Source organism: Grammomys surdaster, unplaced genomic scaffold (genome assembly GCF_004785775.1).
Source record: "Grammomys surdaster isolate TR1022 unplaced genomic scaffold, NIH_TR_1.0 271, whole genome shotgun sequence".
NCBI classification, from domain to species: Eukaryota; Metazoa; Chordata; class Mammalia; order Rodentia; family Muridae; genus Grammomys; species Grammomys surdaster.
The window spans coordinates 2080352-2086543 of record NW_021604712.1 but is presented as its reverse complement, the minus strand read 5'-3'; the positions used below and the strand labels follow the sequence as shown (position 1 = coordinate 2086543).

General features: G+C 42.7%; 1 long non-coding RNA gene and 1 pseudogene across 2 annotated transcripts; both read right to left on the bottom strand.

Moving 5' to 3' along the window:
- Positions 1-611: 611 nt before the first annotated feature.
- Positions 612-4608, bottom strand: LOC114628802. 2 transcript variants are annotated; one of them, XR_003712539.1, is made up of 3 exons: positions 4500-4608; positions 1777-1844; positions 612-777 (listed from the first exon to the last, which is right to left on the bottom strand). It is a non-coding gene; the product is annotated as an uncharacterized LOC114628802 (long non-coding RNA). The 2 variants fall into 2 exon arrangements; XR_003712538.1 differs by lacking the exon at positions 612-777 and having other exon boundaries at positions 1070-1844.
- LOC114628803 lies at positions 2628-2745 on the bottom strand (annotated as a pseudogene).
- Positions 4609-6192: the final 1584 nt, after the last annotated feature.

The window sequence follows — 6192 nt, the reverse complement described above, 5'->3', positions numbered from 1 at the left end:
AGAGAGAGAGAGAGAGAGAGAGAGAGAGAGAGAGAGAGAGAGAGAGAGAGAGAAGCTTTTCAGGCACCAAGCACAGATGTGGTACACAGGCAGACAAGACAAGTATACACATAAAATAATAAATAAATGTAAGAAAGAATTTAAGTTAAAAAATTTAAAGCGGCAGTCTCTACTAAAGAGATGAAACCAGGAGTTGTGCACATACTTGTAATCTCAGCATTCAGGGATAAGGGCCAGAGAATTAGAAGTTGAAGGCTAGCCCTGGCTACCTACTGAATTCAAAGCCAGCCTGGGATACTTGAAAACCTGTCTAAAAAATTAACACAAAACAAAAACAATACATGTGTATACTGTATCACCTAGCCTCCACCTCAAATTCATACATTTGTCGATTATATCTAGATGAGATTTAAAAGAAATAAAAATAAAAAGACAAGGGCTGAAGCTGGAGCTGGGGCCTGCTGGGAACAAGCAGAGCTTACTCTCAGGACTACCATTTCATTTTCAGAATCCATTTAATCACAGAAAGAAACTAAACTCCAGGTCCCAGGCCCTAAGGGAGCTGGGGACTTCCCTACAGCTGAACAGCTTCTGTTGTAAACAGTGGTCTGAGTCCAGACATCTCAGGAACAACTTGTAAGGAGACAGTCGTCGGAGTCCAGACATCTCAAGGATAACTCCTCCATCTTGCTGGCAGGGTCAAACATGTTTGTGTTCCCAGGCCTAGGAATGAACTCCGATCCCATTTCTCCAAATGTTTTCTTAATTGTCTATTAACTGGTAAAGAATATAGAAAGTGCTGTGATCTAAACCAAGGAGCATAAGTTATAAAACTATATAACCAGTTGCTTGTTATGCCTGAGTAGACTATTTGCAACTTGCCTACTCTTTTGTTCCCTTATCATTCTAAAATTCCAGGCCAGAGTCCATGAGGGGACCTGGTGGCAAAAGGCGAACTAGGACCAGGTGCCTGGATATGTCCCAGTTTCCAGTGAGTACTCCCTTGCTTAACCCATAGTGCCAAAAATAACATAATACTACAGTCCCCTGCCCATAGCCCCACCCATGGTTTGAGTTTTCATCCTTTAAAAATGTTGTTTATTCCCTTCAGAGATATGTTTCAGATTGATATGAAATATAATACCTTGAGGGGTGGGGGATGTTACCTGACCAGGACCATGGCAAGACATACCCCTGAAAAGTCACACCATGTAACACATCTGGTACAAAGGAGGTTTATATGGGGGGAGGGAGGGAAGTGAGGACCTAGAGAAGGGTTAGAGGCAGACAGATGAGAGCAATGCCATGAGGGCAAAGAGGGGGGACAGAGAAGAGCAGAACAGGGAGAAAGAGCCAAATGGAGTAGAGAGTAGGCCTTTTATACACCAGGACACCTGCACCTGCTGGTGGCAGGAAATGGTGGCAGATGATGACGTAAGCCATTGCCAGGGGTCTGGGAAGACCCTAGCGGAAATCACCTATAAGCTAACATTCCTCCCTTCTAAATTTAATGAAAAATGAGGAGCTAGGAAGGGGTGATGGTGGGGGCATGTTCTTTAAACCTGTGAGGTTGTTTTGTTCTTTAAACTACTTCCTGCTGACTGGGGGCGGGAGGGAGGGGCGATGATGTCATCTATGGGGACCCTGAGAAAATTGAGAGGCTGGCCAAGTCCTGGGAGAGCTGGCTCTTTCACTGCTGCCCAGGATCTGTGAGGATATCCGGGGCTAGGAAAGTGCAGGCCCAGTTGGAGCATCTGTGAGGTTAGACCCAAGCACCTGTGAGTAGCCATCGTAGAGTTGTCCTGGATGCAGATTTCGGGTGAACACCTGGACTTGGCAGGATTCTGGAAAAGACGTATATATTAAGAGCAGATTACGTTAAGTTAGGGAGAAAAAAAAATTTCTTAAGTATACATTTGAAACTTTTGGGTCCATGGTCTTAGTAGCTGGGGGGAGGGGAGTCCCAAAACCAGGGAACTGGGAAGGAATCCTACACTCTGGAATGCGTAATAAGTGAGAAACTTAGTTTATTTGACCCATTAAAGGTGGGTCTGAGTGGATTTCCTGAAGCTTACAAGAATCTTTTTAAGTTTACAAAAATAGATAAATTTTGGACGTGTTAAATTGTTGGTAGACTGTACTGAAATCAATATTGTAGGAAAAGGTAGTAGATACCACATTTGTGTCATAGTAGAGGCTTGGTAAACACTTTTTGTGTTGTTAAAAGCATGAGCACTCCCTCAGGTGAGCTCACAGAAGACAGAAAGCTTCTGTGAAGCAGAAGGGGCAAGAGGTGCTTCTTCCCTCTATCCAGAAGATTGGCTGAATATAGATTTAGCATAATAAGAAGTATCTTTAGGTTTAAGCTTAAAAGACAACCAAAGGAAACTTACAATCTTGAACTTGTGACTATGATAGTGAATGGCATCGTAGTGGGATGCTTTACTAGAGTTACACTAATAACTTATCAGAATTCCATTGATCATTGTTAGAACTCGGAACTGTCAAAGTCCTAATACAGCGGGGGGGGGGGGGGGGGGAAGAAATCGGAAGCATTTCTCATTCCTTGTATGTACGTTGAATCAGTTTCATTCATTCGTTTATTTATTTATTTCTTTATTTTTATTTTTTTAAGCTTCCCGATATTCCAGGAGGTCTCCCATCCAAGTACTAACCAGGCCCGACCCTGCTTAGCTTCTGAGATCAGACGAGATCGGGCACTTTCAGGGTGATATGGCCGTAGACCTTTAATCAGTTTCTTACCGTTAAAGCTTTCACTTGCATTTACCGAACTTAAAACACATTCTTAGACCCTAAAACATGTCCTTAGATCCTCACAACCTAAGCGTTCATCTCCTCAGGCCTTACATAAACTTCACATGTTTTTTCCTATCCAATTGCTTGCCATGAATAGGACCACTATTGCTTCCCAGTGGTTGACCACTGGGAGCAGTCCACCGTAAAGTGAGTTTGTTTAGATAAGGGAATATTGAAAAGTTATATCTGAAACCTGTTTATCTTTAACATGAGGCTTGTGAGCAAGGCAAACCTGTTTGCTTTTCTAGTAGGAGACCTGATAGTTTTAACTAGCTAATGAACTGATTAGTGATTGACAAGGTAGTGGATTATCTTGGGATAAGGGGCTAGTTGCCTGGTATTCTCTAGCTGTCAAGCTATGGTTAGCTTAGCCCTCAATGTGAACAGAAACCTGAGCACTCAGAACATAAAGCTTTCGGTTTTAAGCTTCTGTCTCTGAAGTGAGTTTTCTCAGCTTCACCCCCACCCCCACCCCAGCAGATGCCCCAGAGTCAGGAAGTTCTCAAGTGCAGGAACTCTGTGTCATACCATTGCAGATGGTCTTGAACTTTTGATCCTTCTCCCTCCACGTCTCAAGGCTGGACACAGAAGCATGTGCCACCACACTGGTTTCATGTATCTACCGCTAAAGAACCCCCGAAATGCTGCAAGATTCGTGGCTCATTTGCTTATTACTGGAAATATCAATTAGGGTTATCCTGGACCTTTGAGGACTGAGTGGTGCTCTTAGCATTCCCTGGCTCTGATATCATCAACCCAGAAAAAAGGGCTATGTAAGTGTGCTGTGTGTGGTCAGTGCACATTTGTCAAAGAAACAGGGTGGGTGGGTGAGTGGTGGGACTGGGGAGGGGGCACTGCAGGGCTGTGCACTGAGGTTACTAGCATCTACTAATGAACTTACTTAATAAGCTTTTGTTCCTGCTGCTGCTCCTCCTCTTCCTCCTCCTCCTCTTCTTTGAGATAGGGCCTACTCTGCACCCCTGGCTAGCCTGGAGCTTGCCTTGATTATCCCAGCTCTGCCTCCCCGAACTGAGAGGAGAATGGGTGTACATCCTGTGCTGTGCCCAGCTATCAGTAAGTTTCTCTTACAGAACTCTGCAACAGATTTTCAGGGAGAGACTTCTGAACCAAAAGGAGACCATACATGTGCTTTTGCTTGATCTTGCCAAATTCCCCTCCAAAGAGCTGTGCCTTGCCAAATTCCCGATAGCTTCTCCTGTTTGTGTCTGTTTTTACATACATATGGTACATATGCATACATTCAGGTAAAACACTCATACACATTCAAAATAAAATAAATAAATCATAAAAAAAAAAACCCAGGCCTCTTCATCTTTGCAGCCCTTCTGTCCTCTAAAGTGTACACCAAACAGATGTAGGAATCTTTTTTGTTTATTTGGAGTGAGACAGGTTCTCTTTGATTTTTTGAGACAGGGTCTCATGTTGCTCAAAATGGCCTCTAATTTGCTATGTAAAAGGATCGTAAATTCAAAGTCATTCTTAACTACTTAGCAAGCTCATGGCTGGCCTATGAGAGAGAAGAAGCTGTCAAAAACAATGAAAAAGTTACTCTCAGAAGCCTAAAGAGTGAGCTCTCTTAGCAAATAACCTGAGAGGCAAACAAGTCCAACATTATTTCTTCTCCTCAGAAGCAGAAATAGGACAGAGGTAGCAGCACTCACCTTTGACCCCAGCACCACAGGGCAGAGACAGGCTGATCTGTCACTAAATCCAAGGTCTGCCTGGCTTACATAATGAGTTCCAGGACCCCCAGAACTAAATAGTGAGACTCTGTCTCAAAAAACAAAACAATGCCAAAGGAGGACCGACCTCTGTCTTACTCATCTATTACACAATGTTTATATAAACTATACCCCATTGCCAAAAAATGGTGCCGTGCTCACCTCTCTCCTCCAGTACCTGCCAAATGCCACTGTGGAATCTCACACCTGGCTCTCTCTTCACCTTCTGATTTAGTGACACCCTAGCTAACTAGAACCCCCAGCTCTGCCCTTTATCCCAAGACTAACGGCCCAAACTGAAGTTAGTCAAGACCTTGCTTCATCCCACCTCCAGGCAATGGGTACTTAACCACAGTCACATGTTCTCCTACATCTGAAACACTCCCTGTAATGACTGTCAAAGCCATACACAGTGCACTTCTCATTCCTAGAATGAAATTCACTGCTGTGCAAGGGTTAGAGCAAAGGCATTTGTAAACTGGCCTCAGGAACATCCTAGCAGTGGCTGTGCTCATAAGTGAATAGTATATATTGTTCAATTATATATATTATAATATATATTTAGTAAATATATACTATATTTACTAAAATCCAGTAATTTGCCTCCTCACAGAGTGATTCTTGGGGTCCCTAAAGCAGGAGGTAAGGGTCTTTTAGGGGAAGAATAGGCAACTTCAGTGTACGCGATATGAAGAAAGAATGCCAATTCAAGGGAAAGCTGAGGGTAAGAACTCACTTCAAAACCTGTGAAGGTGTTTTGTACTTGTGATTAATATTTCTTTTCTTTCTTTCCTTTTTTTTTAGTTTGTTTGTTTTAGTTTTTCTAGACAGTGTTTCTCTTTGTAGCCCTGACTGTCCTGGAGCACTGTAGTCCAGGCTGGTCTTGAACTCACAGAGATCTGCCTGCCTCTGCCACCATTGCCCAGCTGTGATTAATATTTCAACTTTGACAATTGACCGGTTCTAAGTAAAAATTATCCTCAATAAGTGACATGATGTCGAAAGGAATCAGTTGCAAGCTGAGAGCCTTAAAGCAAAACCGGAGGTTTCCTTAGAAGAAATTCTGCCTCATGATTGATGTGGAAATTCTACCAGGGTTTCTAGTTTGCCCCATACTTCATGTATTATCATTTCTTGATGTTTTGAATGTTCTTGTTTGCTTTTTTATTTTGAGGCAGGCTCTTACTTAACCTAGCCTGGACTCAAATTTGCTAGATAGCCTAGAAGATAGATCTTACCGCTTCCATCTTCCAAATGCTGGGATTATAGGCATGAGTTATAGTGCTTCTTTGGGGTTTTTTGTTTGTTTGTTTTGGTTGGTTGGTTAGTTGGTTGGTGTTTTCTGTTGGGCAAGTGGGTGGTGTTTTTGTTTGCTTTTAATGCTCAGAACCTGATTCTAAGCCAGCACTCTACTGCAGGACAGTATTTCTAGCCCTCTGAACTTGAACTCACCAACCCTCACAACTACGTAAGCTGATTCCTTACATATTCTCTCTCTCTCTCTCTCTCTCTCTCTCTCTCTCTCTCTCTCTCACACACACACACACACACACACACACACACACTATTTTTCTTTGAAGAATCCGTACCAATATAGTCATACTCATTCTTTTTTTTTTTTTTTTTTTTTTTG